This window comes from Hydra viridissima, unplaced genomic scaffold, assembly GCF_058129835.1.
Source record: "Hydra viridissima isolate aposymbiotic clone 2 unplaced genomic scaffold, HvirCarnegie_v1 scaffold_2, whole genome shotgun sequence".
NCBI lineage: Eukaryota > Metazoa > Cnidaria > Hydrozoa > Anthoathecata > Hydridae > Hydra > Hydra viridissima.
Window position 1 is genome coordinate 14,132,670 of NW_028324301.1, and position 16,988 is coordinate 14,149,657.

The following is a 16,988-nucleotide window of genomic DNA, read 5'->3' on the forward strand; positions in this document are numbered from 1 at the left end:
GTGAAAGCCTCGAATTTGGCCACATTTGGCCCAAATTTCGACGTTTTGTATGGAAATTGAGCCAAAAACGGGGTTTTGTCGCCAAATCCGGTACTTGCCAGCCTCTCTGTTGATTGTCTTTGTCATTTTCGTGCTCAGCCTGATAGGTTACAACAGAATATGTCCAAAGGCTCCAAGAAATCTCGGTGAAAGGCTTCAATTTGACGAAATAATCACAGAATTGACATTACAAGCAATTTCTAAGCATTTCTGTGCATTTGTCGCAAAAATCGGTACTTACCACTGAATTGCTTGATGCCCTTGGGCATTTTTTTGCTCAGCCTGACAGGATACAACAGAATATGGCCAAGGGATCCAATGGGAGTTGGTGAAAGCTTCGAATTTGGCCGCATTTGGCCCAAATTTCGACGTTTTGTATGGAAATTGAGCCAAAAACGGGGTTTTGTCGCCAAATCCGGTACTTGCCAGCCTCTCTGTTGATTGTGCTTGTCATTTTCGTGCTCAGTCTGACAGGATACAAGAAAATAGGGCCAAGGGATCCAAGAGGAGTCGGTGAAAGCGTCGAATTTGGCCACATTTGGCCCAAATTTCGACGTTTTGTATGGAAATTGAGCCAAAAACGGGGTTTTGTCGCCAAATCCGGTACTTGCCAGCCTCTCTGTTGATTGTCTTTGTCATTTTCGTGCTCAGCCTGATAGGTTACAACAGAATATGTCCAAAGGCTCCAAGAAATCTCGGTGAAAGGCTCCAATTTGACGAAATAATCACAGAATTGACATTACAAGCAAATTCTAAGCATTTCTGTGCATTTGTCGCAAAAATCGGTACTTACCACTGAATTGCTTGATGCCCTTGGACATTTTTTTGCTCAGCCTGACAGGATACAACAGAATATGGCCATGGGATCCAATGGGAGTTGGTGAAAGCCTCGAATTTGGCCACATTTGGCCCAAATTTCGACGTTTTGTATGGAAATTGAGCCAAAAACGGGGTTTTGTCGCCAAATCCGGTACTTGCCAGCCTCTCTGTTGATTGTCCTTGTCATTTTCGTGCTCAGCCTGACAGGATACAAGAAAATAGGGCCAAGGGATCCAAGAGGAGTCGGTGAAAGCCTCGAATTTGGCCACATTTGGCCCAAATTTCGACGTTTTGTATGGAAATTGAGCCAAAAACGGGGTTTTGTCGCCAAATCCGGTACTTGCCAGCCTCTCTGTTGATTGTCTTTGTCATTTTCGTGCTCAGCCTGATAGGTTACAACAGAATATGTCCAAAGGCTCCAAGAAATCTCGGTGAAAGGCTCCAATTTGACGAAATAATCACAGAATTGACATTACAAGCAAATTCTAAGCATTTCTGTGCATTTGTCGCAAAAATCGGTACTTACCACTAAATTGCTTGATGCCCTTGGGCATTTTTTTGCTCAGCCTGACAGGATACAACAGAATATCGCCAAGGGATCCAATGGGAGTCGGTGAAAGCCTCGAATTTGGCCGCATTTGGCCCAAATTTCGACGTTTTGTATGGAAATTGAGCCAAAAACGGGGTTTTGTCGCCAAATCCGGTACTTGCCAGCCTCTCTGTTGATTGTCCTTGTCATTTTCGTGCTCAGCCTGACAGGATACAAGAAAATAGGGCCAAGGGATCCAAGAGGAGTCGGTGAAAGCCTCGAATTTGGCCACATTTGGCCCAAATTTCGACGTTTTGTATGGAAATTGAGCCAAAAACGGGGTTTTGTCGCCAAATCCGGTACTTGCCAGCCTCTCTGTTGATTGTCTTTGTCATTTTCGAGCTCAGCCTGATAGGTTACAACAGAATATGTCCAATGGCTCCAAGAAATCTCGGTGAAAGGCTCCAATTTGACGAAATAATCACAGAATTGACATTACAAGCAAATTCTAAGCATTTCTGTGCATTTGTCGCAAAAATCGGTACTTACCACTGAATTGCTTGATGCCCTTGGGCATTTTTTTGCTCAGCCTGACAGGATACAACAGAATATGGCCAAGGGATCCAATGGGATTCGGTAAAAGCCTCGAATTTGGCCACATTTGGCCCAAATTTCGACGTTTTGTATGGAAATTGAGCCAAAAACGGGGTTTTGTCGCCAAATCCGGTACTTGCCAGCCTCTCTGTTGATTGTGCTTGTCATTTTCGTGCTCAGCCTGACAGGATACAAGAAAATAGGGCCAAGAGATCCAAGAGGAGTCGGTGAAAGCGTCGAATTTGGCCGCATTTGGCCCAAATTTCGACGTTTTGTATGGAAATTGAGCCAAAAACGGGGTTTTGTCGCCAAATCCGGTACTTGCCAGCCTCTCTGTTGATTGTGCTTGTCATTTTCGTGCTCAGCCTGACAGGATACAAGAAAATAGGGCCAAGGGATCCAAGAGGAGTCGGTGAAAGCCTCGAACTTGGCCCCATTTGGTCCAAATTTCGACGTTTTGTATGGAAATTGAGCCAAAAACGGGGTTTTGTCGCCAAATCCGGTACTTGCCAGCCTCTCTGTTGATTGTGCTTGTCATTTTCGTGCTCAGCTTGACAGGATACAACAAAATAGGGCCAAGTGATCCAAGAGGAGTCGGTGAAAGCCTCGAATTTGGCCACATTTGGCCCAAATTTCGACGTTTTGTATGGAAATTGAGCCAAAAACGGGGTTTTGTCGCCAAATCCGGTACTTGCCAGCCTCTCTGTTGATTGTCTTTGTCATTTTCGTGCTCAGCCTGATAGGTTACAACAGAATATGTCCAAAGGCTCCAAGAAATCTCGGTGAAAGGCTCCAATTTGATGAAATAATCACAGAATTGACATTACAAGCAAATTCTAAGCATTTCTTTTCATTTGTCGCAAAAATCGGTACTTACCACTGAATTGCTTGATGCCGTTGGGCATTTTTTTGCTCAGCCTGACAGGATACAACAGAATATGGCGAAGGGATCCAATGGGAGTCGGTGAAAGCCTCGAATTTGGCCGCATTTGGCCCAAATTTCGACGTTTTGTATGGAAATTGAGCCAAAAACGGGGTTTTGTCGCCAAATCCGGTACTTGCCAGCCTCTCTGTTGATTGTGCTTGTCATTTTCGTGCTCAGTCTGACAGGATACAAGAAAATAGGGCCAAGGGATCCAAGAGGAGTTGGTGAAAGCCTCGAATTTGGCCACATTTGGCCCAAATTTCGACGTTTTGTATGGAAATTGAGCCAAAAACGGGGTTTTGTCGCCAAATCCGGTACTTGCCAGCCTCTCTGTTGATTGTCTTTGTCATTTTCGTGCTCAGCCTGATAGGTTACAACAGAATATGTCCAAAGGCTCCAAGAAATCTCGGTGAAAGGCTCCAATTTGACGAAATAATCACAGAATTGACATTACAAGCAAATTCTAAGCATTTCTGTGCATTTGTCGCAAAAATCGGTACTTACCACTGAATTGCTTGATGCCCTTGGGCATTTTTTTGCTCAGCCTGACAGGATACAACAGAATATGGCCAAGGGATCCAATGGGAGTCGGTGAAAGCCTCGAATTTGGCCACATTTGGCCCAAATTTCGACGTTTTGTATGGAAATTGAGCCAAAAACGGGGTTTTGTCGCCAAATCCGGTACTTGCCAGCCTCTCTGTTGATTGTCCTTGTCATTTTCGTGCTCAGCCTGACAGGATACAAGAAAATAGGGCCAAGGGATCCAAGAGGAGTCGGTGAAAGCCTCGAATTTGGCCACATTTGGCCCAAATTTCGACGTTTTGTATGGAAATTGAGCCAAAAACGGGGTTTTGTCGCCAAATCCGGTACTTGCCAGCCTCTCTGTTGATTGTCTTTGTCATTTTCGAGCTCAGCCTGATAGGTTACAACAGAATATGTCCAAAGGCTCCAAGAAATCTCGGTGAAAGGCTCCAATTTGACGAAATAATCACAGAATTGACATTACAAGCAAATTCTAAGCATTTCTGTGCATTTGTCGCAAAAATCGGTACTTACCACTGAATTGCTTGATGCCCTTGGGCATTTTTTTGCTCAGCCTGACAGGATACAACAGAATATGGCCAAGGGATCCAATGGGAGTCGGTGAAAGCCTCGAATTTGGCCACATTTGGCCCAAATTTCGACGTTTTGTATGGAAATTGAGCCAAAAACGGGGTTTTGTCGCCAAATCCGGTACTTGCCAGCCTCTCTGTTGATTGTCCTTGTCATTTTCGTGCTCAGCCTGACAGGATACAAGAAAATAGGGCCAAGGGATCCAAGAGGAGTCGGTGAAAGCCTCGAATTTGGCCACATTTGGCCCAAATTTTGACGTTTTGTATGGAAATTGAGCCAAAAACGGGGTTTTGTCGCCAAATCCGGTACTTGCCAGCCTCTCTGTTGATTGTCTTTGTCATTTTCGTGCTCAGCCTGATAGGTTATAACAGAATATGTCCAAAGGCTCCAAGAAATCTCGGTGAAAGGCTCCAATTTGACGAAATAATCACAGAATTGACATTACAAGCAAATTCTAAGCATTTCTGTGCATTTGTCGCAAAAATCGGTACTTACCATTGAATTGCTTGATGCCCTCTGGCATTTTTTTTCTCAGCCTGACAGGATACAACAGAATATGGCCAAAGGATCCAATGGGAGTTGGTGAAAGCCTCGAATTTGGCCACATTTGGCCCAAATTTCGACGTTTTGTATGAAAATTGAGCCAAAAACGGGGTTTTGTCGCCAAATCCGGTGTTTGCCAGCCTCTCTGTTGATTGTCCTTGTCATTTTCGTGCTCAGCCTGACAGGATACAAGAAAATAGGGCCGAGGGATCCAAGAGGAGTCGGTGAAAGCCTCGAATTTGGCCACATTTGGCCCAAATTTCGACGTTTTGTATGGAAATTGAGCCAAAAACGGGGTTTTGTCGCCAAATCCGATACTTGCCAGCCTCTCTGTTGATTGTCTTTGTCATTTTCGTGCTCAGCCTGACAGGATACATAAAAATAGGGCCAAGGGATCCAAGAGGAGTCGGTGAATACCTCGAATTTGGCCACATTTGGCCCAAATTTCGACGTTTTGTATGGAAATTGAGCCAAAAACGGGGTTTTGTCGCCAAATCCGGTACTTGCCAGCCTCTCTGTTGATTGTGCTTGTCATTTTCGTGCTCAGCCTGACAGGATACAAGAAAATAGGGCCAAGGGATCCAAGAGGAGTCGGTGAAAGCCTCGAATTTGGCCACATTTGGCCCAAATTTCGACGTTTTGTATGGAAATTGAGCCAAAAACGGGGTTTTGTCGCCAAATCCGGTACTTGCCAGCCTCTCTGTTGATTGTCCTTGTCATTTTCGTGCTCAGCTTGACAGGATACAAGAAAATAGGGCCAAGGGATCCAAGAGGAGTCGGTGAAAGCCTCGAATTTGGCCATATTTGGCCCAAATTTCGACGTTTTGTATGGAAATTGAGCCAAAAACGGGGTTTTGTCGCCAAATCCGGTACTTGCCAGCCTCTCTGTTGATTGTCTTTGTCATTTTCGTGCTCAGCCTGATAGGTTACAACAGAATATGTCCAAAGGCTCCAAGAAATCTCGGTGAAAGGCTCCAATTTGACGAAATAATCACAGAATTGACATTACAAGCAAATTCTAAGCATTTCTGTGCATTTGTCGCAAAAATCGGTACTTACAACTTAATTGCTTGATGCCCTTGGGCATTTTTTTGCTCAGCCTGACAGGATACAACAGAATATGGCCAAGGGATCCAATGGGAGTCGGTGAAAGCCTCGAATTTGGCCGCATTTGGCCCAAATTTCGACGTTTTGTATGGAAATTGAGCCAAAAACGGGGTTTTGTCGCCAAATCCGGTACTTGCCACCCTCTCTGTTGATTGTCTTTGTCATTTTCGTGCTCAGCCTGACAGGATACAAGAAAATAGGGCCAAGGGATCCAAGAGGAGTCGGTGAAAGCCTCGAATTTGGCCACATTTGGTCCAAATTTCGACGTTTTGTATGGAAATTGAGCCAAAAACGGGGTTTTGTCGCCAAATCCGGTACTTGCCAGCCTCTCTGTTGATTGTCCTTGTCATTTTCGTGCTCAGCTTGACAGGATACAAGAAAATAGGGCCAAGGGATCCAAGAGGAGTCGGTGAAAGCCTCGAATTTGGCCACATTTGGTCCAAATTTCGACGTTTTGTATAAAAATTGTGCCAAAAACGGGGTTTTGTCGCCAAATCCGGTACTTGCCAGCCTCTCTGTTGATTGTCTTTGTCATTTTCGTTCTCAGCCTGATAGGTTACAACAGAATATGTCCAAAGGCTCCAAGAAATCTTGGTGAAAGGCTCCAATTTGACGAAATAATCATAGAATTGACATTACAAGCAAATTCTAAGCATTTCTGTGCATTTGTCGCAAAAATCGGTACTTATCACTGAATTGCTTGATGCCCTTGGGCATTTTTTTGCTCAGCCTGACAGGATACAACAGAATATGGCCAAGGGATCCAATGGGAGTCGGTGAAAGCCTCGAATTTGGCCACATTTGGCCCAAATTTCGACGTTTTGTATGGAAATTGAGCCAAAAACGGGGTTTTGTCGCCAAATCCGGTACTTGCCAGCCTCTCTGTTGATTGTTCTTGTCATTTTCGTGCTCAGCCTGACAGGATACAAGAAAAAAGGGCCAAGGGATCCAAGAGGAGTCGGTGAAAGCTTCGAATTAGGCCACATTTTGCCCAAATTTCGACGTTTTGTATGGAAATTGAGCCAAAAACGGGGTTTTGTCGCCAAATCCGGTACTTGCCGGCCTCTCTGTTGATTGTCCTTGTCATTTTCGTGCTCAGCCTGACAGGATACAAGAAAATAGGGCCAAGGGATCCAAGAGGAGTCGGTGAAAGTTTCGAATTTGGCCACATTTGGCCCAAATTTCGACGTTTTGTATGGAAATTGAGCCAAAAACGGGGTTTTGTCGCCAAATCCGGTACTTGCCAGCCTCTCTGTTGATTGTCTTTGTCATTTTCGTGCTCAGCCTGATAGGTTACAACAGAATATGTCCAAAGGCTCCAAGAAATCTCGGTGAAAGGCTCCAATTTGACGAAATAATCACAGAATTGACATTACAAGCAAATTCTTAGCATTTCTGTGCATTTGTCGCAAAAATCGGTACTTATCACTGAATTGCTTGATGCCCTTGGGCATTTTTTTGCTCAGCCTGACAGGATACAACAGAATATCGCCAAGGGATCCAATGGGAGTCGGTGAAAGCCTCGAATTTGGCCACATTTGGCCCAAATTTCGACGTTTTGTATGGAAATTGAGCCAAAAACGGGGTTTTGTCGCCAAATCCGGTACTTGCCAGCCTCTCTGTTGATTGTCCTTGTCATTTTCGTGCTCAGCCTGACAGGATACAAGAAAATAGGGCCAAGGGATCCAAGAGGAGTCGGTGAAAGCCTCGAATTTGGCCACATTTGGCCCAAATTTCGACGTTTTGTATGGAAATTGAGCCAAAAACGGGGTTTTGTCGCCAAATCCGGTACTTGCCAGCCTCTCTGTTGATTGTCTTTGTCATTTTCGTGCTCATCCTGATAGGTTACAACAGAATATGTCCAAAGGCTCCAAGAAATCTCGGTGAAATGCTCCAATTTGACGAAATACTCACAGAATTGACATTACAAGCAAATTCTAAGCATTTCTGTGCATTTGTCGCAAAAATCGGTACTTACCACTGAATTGCTTGATGCCCTTGGGCATTTTTTTGCTCAGCCTGACAGGATACAACAGAATATGGCCAAGGGATCCAATGGGAGTCGGTGAAAGCCTCGAATTTGGCCACATTTGGTCAAAATTTCGACGTTTTGTATGGAAATTGAGCCAAAAACGGGGTTTTGTCGCCAAATCCGGTACTTGCCAGCCTCTCTGTTAATTGTCTTTGTCATTTTCGTGCTCAGCCTGATAGGTTACAACAGAATATGTCCAAAGGCTCCAAGAAATCTCGGTGAAAGGCTCCAATTTGACGAAATAATCACAGAATTGACATTACAAGCAAATTCTAAGCATTTCTGTGCATTCGTCGCAAAAATCGGTACTTACCACTGAATTGCTTGATGCCCTTGGGCATTTTTTTGCTCAGCCTGACAGGATACAACAGAATATGGCCAAGGGATCCAATGGGAGTCGGTGAAAGTCTCGAATTTGGCCGCATTTGGCCCAAACTTCGACGTTTTGTATGGAAATTGAGCCAAAAACGGGGTTTTGTCGCCAAATCCGGTACTTGCCAGCCTCTCTGTTGATTGTCTATGTCATTTTCGTGCTCAGCCTGACAGGATACAAGAAAATAGGGCCAAGGGATCCAAGAGGAGTCGGTGAAAGCCTCGAATTTGGCCACATTTGGCCCAAATTTCGACGTTTTGTATGGAAATTGAGCCAAAAACGGGGTTTTGTCGCCAAATCCGGTACTTGCCAGCCTCTCTGTTGATTGTCCTTGTCATTTTCGTGCTCAGCCTGACAGGATACAAGAAAATAGGGCCAAGGGATCCAAGAGGAGTCGGTGAAAGCCTCGAATTTGGCCACATTTGGCCCAAATTTCGACGTTTTGTATGGAAATTGAGCCAAAAACGGGGTTTTGTCGCCAAATCCGGTACTTGCCAGCCTCTCTGTTGATTGTCTTTGTCATTTTCGTGCTCAGCCTGATAGGTTACAACAGAATATGTCCAAAGGCTCCAAGAAATCTCGGTGAAAGGCTCCAATTTGACGAAATAATCACAGAATTGACATTACAAGCAAATTCTAAGCATTTCTGTGCATTTGTCGCAAAAATCGGTACTTACCACTGAATTGCTTGATGCCCTTGGGCATTTTTTTGCTCAGCCTGACAGGATACAACAGAATATGGCCAAGGGATCCAATGGGAGCCGGTGAAAGCCTCGAATTTGGCCACATTTGGCCCAAATTTCGACGTTTTGTATGGAAATTGAGCCAAAAACGGGGTTTTGTCGCCAAATCCGGTACTTGCCAGCCTCTCTGTTGATTGTGCTTGTCATTTTCGTGCTCAGCCTGACAGGATACAAGAAAATAGGGCCAAGGGATCCAAGAGGATTCGGTGAAAGCCTCGAATTTGGCCACATTTGGCCCAAATTTCGACGTTTTGTATGGAAATTGAGCCAAAAACGGGGTTTTGTCGCAAAATCCAGTACTTGCCAGCCTCTCTGTTGATTGTCTTTGTCATTTTCGTGCTCAGCCTGATAGGTTACAACAGAATATGTCCAAAGGCTCCAAGAAATCTAGGTGAAAGGCTCCAATTTGACGAAATAATCACAGAATTGACATTACAAGCAAATTCTAAGCATTTCTGTGCATTTGTCGCAAAAATCGGTACTTACCACTGAATTGCTTGATGCCCTTGGGCATTTTTTTGCTCAGCCTGACAGGATACAACAGAATATGGCCAAGGGATCCAATGGGAGTCGGTGAAAGCCTCGAATTTGGCCGCATTTGGCCCAAATTTCGACGTTTTGTATGGAAATTGAGCCAAAAACGGGGTTTTGTCGCCAAATCCGGTACTTGCCAGCCTCTCTGTTGATTGTCTTTGTCATTTTCGTGCTCAGCCTGACAGGATACAAGAAAATAGGGCCAAGGGATCCAAGAGGAGTCGGTGAAAGCCTCGAATTTGGCCACATTTGGCCCAAATTTCGACGTTTTGTATGGAAATTGAGCCAAAAACGGGGTTTTGTCGCCAAATCCGGTACTTGCCAGCCTCTCTGTTGATTGTCTTTGTCATTTTCGTGCTCAGCCTGATAGGTTACAACAGAATATGTCCAAAGGCTCCAAGAAATCTCGGTGAAAGGCTCCAATTTGACGAAATAATCACAGAATTGACATTACAAGCAAATTCTAAGCATTTCTGTGCATTTGTCGCAAAAATCGGTACTTACCACTGAATTGCTTGATGCCCTTGGGCATTTTTTTGCTCAGCCTGACAGGATACAACAGAATATGGCCAAAGGATCCAATGGGAGTCGGTGAAAGCCTCGAATTTGGCCACATTTGGCCCAAATTTCGACGTTTTGTATGGAAATTGAGCCAAAAACGGGGTTTTGTCGCCAAATCCGGTACTTGCCAGCCTCTCTGTTGATTGTGCTTGTCATTTTCGTGCTCAGCCTGACAGGATACAAGAAAATAGGGTCAAGGGATCCAAGAGGAGTCGGTGAAAGCCTCGAATTTGGCCACATTTGGCCCAAATTTCGACGTTTTGTATGGAAATTGAGCCAAAAACGGGGTTTTGTCGCCAAATCCGGTACTTGCCAGCCTCTCTGTTGATTGTCTTTGTCATTTTCGTGCTCAGCCTGATAGGTTACAACAGAATATGTCCAAAGGCTCCAAGAAATCTCGGTGAAAGGCCCCAATTTGACGAAATAATCACAGAATTGACATTACAAGCAAATTCTAAGCATTTCTGTGCATTTGTCGCAAAAATCGGTACTTACCACTGAATTGCTTGATGCCCTTGGGCATTTTTTTGCTCAGCCTGACAGGATACAAAAGAATATGGCCAAGGGATCCAATGGGAGTCGGTGAAAGCCTCGAATTTGGCCGCATTTGGCCCAAATTTCGACGTTTTGTATGGAAATTGAGCCAAAAACGGGGTTTTGTCGCCAAATCCGGTACTTGCCAGCCTCTCTGTTGATTGTGCTTGTCATTTTCGTGCTCAGCCTGACAGGATGCAAGAAAATAGGGCCAAGGGATCCAAGAGGAGTCGGTGAAAGCCTCGAATTTGGCCACATTTGGTCCAAATTTCGACGTTTTGTATGGAAATTGAGCCAAAAACGGGGTTTTGTCGCCAAATCCGGTACTTGCCAGCCTCTCTGTTGATTGTCCTTGTCATTTTCGTGCTCAGCTTGACAGGATACAAGAAAATAGGGCCAAGGGATCCTAGAGAAGTTGGTGAAAGCCTCGAATTTGGCCACATTTGGTCCAAATTTCGACGTTTTGTATGGAAATTGAGCCAAAAACGGGGTTTTGTCGCCAAATCCGGTACTTGCCAGCCTCTCTGTTGATTGTCTTTGTCATTTTCGTGCTCAGCCTGATAGGTTACAACAGAATATGTCCAAAGGCTCCAAGAAATCTCGGTGAAAGGCTCCAATTTGACGAAATAATCACAGAATTGACATTACAAGCAAATTCTAAGCATTTCTGTGCATTTGTCGCAAAAATCGGTACTTATCACTGAATTGCTTGATGCCCTTGGGCATTTTTTTGCTCAGCCTGACAGGATACAACAGAATATGGCCAAGGGATCCAATGGGAGTCGGTGAAAGCCTCGAATTTGGCCGCATTTGGCCCAAATTTCGACGTTTTGTATGGAAATTGAGCCAAAAACGGGGTTTTGTCGCCAAATCCGGTACTTGCCAGCCTCTCTGTTGATTGTCCTTGTCATTTTCGTGCTCAGCCTGACAGGATACAAGAAAATAGGGCCAAGGGATCCAAGAGGAGTCGGTGAAAGCCTCGAATTTGGCCACATTTGGCCCAAATTTCGACGTTTTGTATGGAAATTGAGCCAAAAACGGGGTTTTGTCGCCAAATCCGGTACTTGCCAGCCTCTCTGTTGATTGTCTTTGTCATTTTCGTGCTCAGCCTGATAGGTTACAACAGAATATGTCCAAAGGCTCCAAGAAATCTCGGTGAAAGGCTCCAATTTGACGAAATAATCACAGAATTGACATTACAAGCAAATTCTAAGCATTTCTGTGCATTTGTCGAAAAAATCGGTACTTACCACTGAATTGCTTGATGCCCTTGGGCATTTTTTTGCTCAGCCTGACAGGATACAACAGAATATGGCCAAGGGATCCAATGGGAGTCGGTGAAAGCCTCGAATTTGGCCACATTTGGCCCAAATTTCGACGTTTTGTATGGAAATTGAGCCAAAAACGGGGTTTTGTCGCCAAATCCGGTACTTGCCAGCCTCTCTGTTGATTGTCTTTGTCATTTTCGTGCTCAGCCTGATAGGTTACAACAGAATATGTCCAAAGGCTCCAAGAAATCTCGGTGAAAGGCTCCAATTTGACGAAATAATCACAGAATTGACATTACAAGCAAATTCTAAGCATTTCTGTACATTTGTCGCAAAAATAGGTACTTACCACTGAATTGCTTGATGCCCTTGGGCATTTTTTTGCTCAGCCTGACAGGATACAACAGAATATGGCCAAGGGATCCAATGGGAGTCGGTGAAAGCGTCGAATTTGGCCACATTTGGCCCAAATTTCGACGTTTTGTATGGAAATTGAGCCAAAAACGGGGTTTTGTCGCCAAATCCGGTACTTGCCAGCCTCTCTGTTGATTGTCCTTGTCATTTTCGTGCTCAGCTTGACAGGATACAAGAAAATAGGGCCAAGGGATCCTAGAGAAGTTGGTGAAAGCCTCGAATTTGGCCACATTTGGTCCAAATTTCGACGTTTTGTATGGAAATTGAGCCAAAAACGGGGTTTTGTCGCCAAATCCGGTACTTGCCAGCCTCTCTGTTGATTGTCTTTGTCATTTTCGTGCTCAGCCTGATAGGTTACAACAGAATATGTCCAAAGGCTCCAAGAAATCTCGGTGAAAGGCTCCAATTTGACGAAATAATCACAGAATTGACATTACAAGCAAATTCTAAGCATTTCTGTGCATTTGTCGCAAAAATCGGTACTTATCACTGAATTGCTTGATGCCCTTGGGCATTTTTTTGCTCAGCCTGACAGGATACAACAGAATATGGCCAAGGGATCCAATGGGAGTCGGTGAAAGCCTCGAATTTGGCCGCATTTGGCCCAAATTTCGACGTTTTGTATGGAAATTGAGCCAAAAACGGGGTTTTGTCGCCAAATCCGGTACTTGCCAGCCTCTCTGTTGATTGTCCTTGTCATTTTCGTGCTCAGCCTGACAGGATACAAGAAAATAGGGCCAAGGGATCCAAGAGGAGTCGGTGAAAGCCTCGAATTTGGCCACATTTGGCCCAAATTTCGACGTTTTGTATGGAAATTGAGCCAAAAACGGGGTTTTGTCGCCAAATCCGGTACTTGCCAGCCTCTCTGTTGATTGTCTTTGTCATTTTCGTGCTCAGCCTGATAGGTTACAACAGAATATGTCCAAAGGCTCCAAGAAATCTCGGTGAAAGGCTCCAATTTGACGAAATAATCACAGAATTGACATTACAAGCAAATTCTAAGCATTTCTGTGCATTTGTCGAAAAAATCGGTACTTACCACTGAATTGCTTGATGCCCTTGGGCATTTTTTTGCTCAGCCTGACAGGATACAACAGAATATGGCCAAGGGATCCAATGGGAGTCGGTGAAAGCCTCGAATTTGGCCACATTTGGCCCAAATTTCGACGTTTTGTATGGAAATTGAGCCAAAAACGGGGTTTTGTCGCCAAATCCGGTACTTGCCAGCCTCTCTGTTGATTGTCTTTGTCATTTTCGTGCTCAGCCTGATAGGTTACAACAGAATATGTCCAAAGGCTCCAAGAAATCTCGGTGAAAGGCTCCAATTTGACGAAATAATCACAGAATTGACATTACAAGCAAATTCTAAGCATTTCTGTACATTTGTCGCAAAAATAGGTACTTACCACTGAATTGCTTGATGCCCTTGGGCATTTTTTTGCTCAGCCTGACAGGATACAACAGAATATGGCCAAGGGATCCAATGGGAGTCGGTGAAAGCGTCGAATTTGGCCACATTTGGCCCAAATTTCGACGTTTTGTATGGAAATTGAGCCAAAAACGGGGTTTTGTCGCCAAATCCGGTACTTGCCAGCCTCTCTGTTGATTGTGCTTGTCATTTTCGTGCTCAGCCTGACAGGATACAAGAAAATAGGGCCAAGGGATCCAAGAGGAGTCGGTGAAAGCCTCGAATTTGGCCACATTTGGCCCAAATTTCGACGTTTTGTATGGAAATTGAGCCAAAAACGGGGTTTTGTCGCCAAATCCGGTACTTGCCAGCCTCTCTGTTGATTGTCCTTGTCATTTTCGTGCTCAGCCTGACAGGATACAAGAAAATAGGGCCAAGGGATCCAAGAGGAGTCGGTGAAAGCCTCGAATTTGGCCACATTTGGTCCAAATTTCGACGTTTTGTATGGAAATTGAGCCAAAAACGGGGTTTTGTCGCCAAATCCGGTACTTGCCAGCCTCTCTGTTTATTGTCTTTGTCATTTTCGTGCTCAGCCTGACAGGATACAAGAAAATAGGGCCAAGGGATCCAAGAGGAGTCGGTGAAAGCCTCGAATTTGGCCACATTTGGCCCAAATTTCGACGTTTTGTATGGAAATTGAGCCAAAAACGGGGTTTTGTCGCCAAATCCGGTACTTGCCAGCCTCTCTGTTGATTGTCTTTGTCATTTTCGTGCTCAGCCTGATAGGTTACAACAGAATATGTCCAAAGGCTCCAAGAAATCTCGGTGAAAGGCTCCAATTTGACGAAATAATCACAGAATTGACATTACAAGCAAATTCTAAGCATTTCTGTGCATTTGTCGCAAAAATCGGTACTTACCACTGAATTGCTTGATGCCCTTGGGCATTTTTTTGCTCAGCCTGACAGGATACAACAGAATATGGCCAAGGGATCCAATGGGAGTCGGTGAAAGCCTCGAATTTGGCCGCATTTGGCCCAAATTTCGACGTTTTGTATGGAAATTGAGCCAAAAACGGGGTTTTGTCGCCAAATCCGGTACTTGCCAGCCTCTCTGTTGATTGTCCTTGTCATTTTCGTGCTCAGCCTGACAGGATACAAGAAAATAGGGCCAAGGGATCCAAGAGGAGTCGGTGAAAGCCTCGAATTTGGCCACATTTGGCCCAAATTTCGACGTTTTGTATGGAATTTCTATTTTCGAATTATCGTTTCATTTGTTTTATCTTGAGGAATTAGTTTGTTTTGTTATTTCTATTCTTCGTATTTTGTTTTTGCGACCACATTTATTTTTTTGACAGATATATATGATAGACTGTATTTTTGCTTTAAAACTCTCTTTGTAGACCTTCAAAAGTTGAGACTGTTGTTCGGTTTTTTAAAGATGTCTTATGGAGGTCTGTTTTTTTTTCCTTTAATCTTTTCTGTCAATGCTTAAGTTAACCGATTTTCCTTAGGATCTTCTTTTATAACTATGATTAGCTCAATATTAGGGAAAGTAGTTTAATAAGATATTTATTTATTAACAGTCCTTCAATACTATCAAGCTAATTATAGTACTGTCATTGGATTATATTATACTAACTGTTCGTTTTGATTTTTATAAGATTAAAATATGTAGCTATACTGTCATCTATTTGGGTGATAATAGTAAAACACACATTTATTCGTGTCAAATATATGTATATATATATATATATATATATATATATATATATATATATATATATATATATATATATATATATATATAAAATAGAAATAGTTTACACCCACAATACATATATTATTGAAAGAGAAATTTTCTATTCTAACTATTCATTATTGGTAGATAATAGGTTTGACACGGAACTGTTTTTACTCTTATATCAATTAGATTATAGATTATAGAGTTTCATAAATAAAACTGTTAAATAGAAATGCAAAAGCACAAACATCAAACATAGATATTCAAAACATTAAAAAGAAATATTACTTCCATCCTACAAATAGAGTGGACGAAAAATATAAGTATGTATGGCTAAAGTGTTAGGAGTGTCTACTAATTCAAACCACATTCGTATTAAACTCCTCAACGTCATGCGTTCAAATACAGTTCATATTCACACATTCTTTTTGAAGTCGTGTATTCTTTAGCTGAACTGATGCTCGAAATGCAATAACAACTCTTTTGATCATGGAAATCTTTACAGCATCTGCAAAAATACATGAGCACTTTTAGCAAGTAAGAAAAATTCAAACGTATAATAAGAAAAACAAAAAAGCAACAACAACTGTTTAAAGATAATCAATGATTACAACATTGAATAACATAAAAGTATTCTAAAACGCAATAAAAACAACTAATAACAACAACTTTAATACAAAGACTTTATAAAGTGTAAGGAAAGTGTAACAATAAAATATGATAATCAATTACAAAAATGAAATGTGATCAAAGGAATTTAATGATACAACCACATTAACTGTAAAGTATAACAAAGATAATAAACAACAACAATAATTACAAATATTACAAAATATATTAGAAATCTTAACTAACATTAGCAACAACAACAAAAACCCTGCCTGAAAAGCAGAATAGAAAGACAACATAGAAACATAGAAAACATAACAAAAAGAAAAAAGAAAAAAGACTTAAAAAAAAACTATTATGTCTAAATGCCGGGGAGGAAGATGGTGAAAGCTCTAGACTTGCAGAAGGCTTCCTTAATTATTACTTTTAAAAATTCTCTTTTATTAAATAGGCTGCACAGCATTACCGAATCATTTTCATAAAGTAAACACAAACACCGTGAGAAAATCGATAAGCCATAAACAACATAAACTTTGTAAAGAAATACTAGCACGTCTAAGGCAGATTTTGTACCCCGGTCATTCAAGCTAGCTAAAGCAACTCTGTAAAACAGCCAAACAAAAACTCAACGAATCAAAATCAAAACTTACTCAGTTTACTCCTGGTATTTGCAGATTTTGAAACTTGTATCACAGAAGCCCTTTTTATGTGTATTTTCAAAGCCTGCTAACGTAGGTGTATTTCCCATAAGTAGCTCATTAGGGCAGACCTATTGGTGGAGAATAGGCATTTGTGGCAGAGGCGAACTTCTAAGCTTATCGTTTGCCTTAACCAATAATACACTAGGAAACGGCCCACGTGAATGTACCAATTTCATTCTATAGACGCTGGATCCGCACAAACCTAGGAATTTTTGACATTCACGTGACCAAAGGGGAGGGGGTTTTATCATGGAAATATTTAACCACTTCTCTCTACCCCTCTCGCTCCCTCTTACCCCTCTTACTATAGGCCTATTCGTCGTGCAACCGGAATTTTTTGTGCAGGCCTATTTTTTTACGGTTGTAGACAATTATTTGTTTAGATTTGTTTTTAAAAGA